The 311-nt window shown below is 74.0% G+C and overlaps 1 protein-coding gene across 1 annotated transcript in view; it reads right to left on the bottom strand.

Moving 5' to 3' along the window:
* The window catches only part of SMAD6 (SMAD family member 6), a 45,672-nt gene that overhangs the window by 44,721 nt on the left and 640 nt on the right, over positions 1–311 (bottom strand). The window lies entirely within an intron of this gene.

The raw sequence follows: 311 nt of genomic DNA, 5'->3' as shown, positions 1-311 counted from the left end.
GCTGCTGCCGGGGCCGCCGCTACCGCCACCGCCTCCGCGCTCGCTCGCGCCCGCCCGCCCTCGCTGGCTTTTGTGTGGCTGGGGCGCGCACGCAGGGCCCCTCGCGAGCGGCGGCGCGATTGGCTGCCGCCCATCATGTGCCAGTCTAGACACTTTGGCGGCTCCGCGCGGCACCGAGTGTTGCGCAAACACCGGCTCAAGTTTCCGAACTCTTAAAGGGACACGCGACCCGCCGCCGCTCCTCAGCAACGGGGGGAGCCCCCTTCCCCCCCCCCGCCCCGCACCACCACCACCCCGCGCTTCCAGCGGGC

Source organism: Haliaeetus leucocephalus, unplaced genomic scaffold (assembly GCF_000737465.1).
Source record: "Haliaeetus leucocephalus isolate CR32 unplaced genomic scaffold, Haliaeetus_leucocephalus-4.0 Scaffold339, whole genome shotgun sequence".
NCBI classification, from domain to species: Eukaryota; Metazoa; Chordata; class Aves; order Accipitriformes; family Accipitridae; genus Haliaeetus; species Haliaeetus leucocephalus.
Note: the sequence above shows the minus strand (reverse complement) of the source record. Positions and strands in the feature narration are given on the sequence as shown.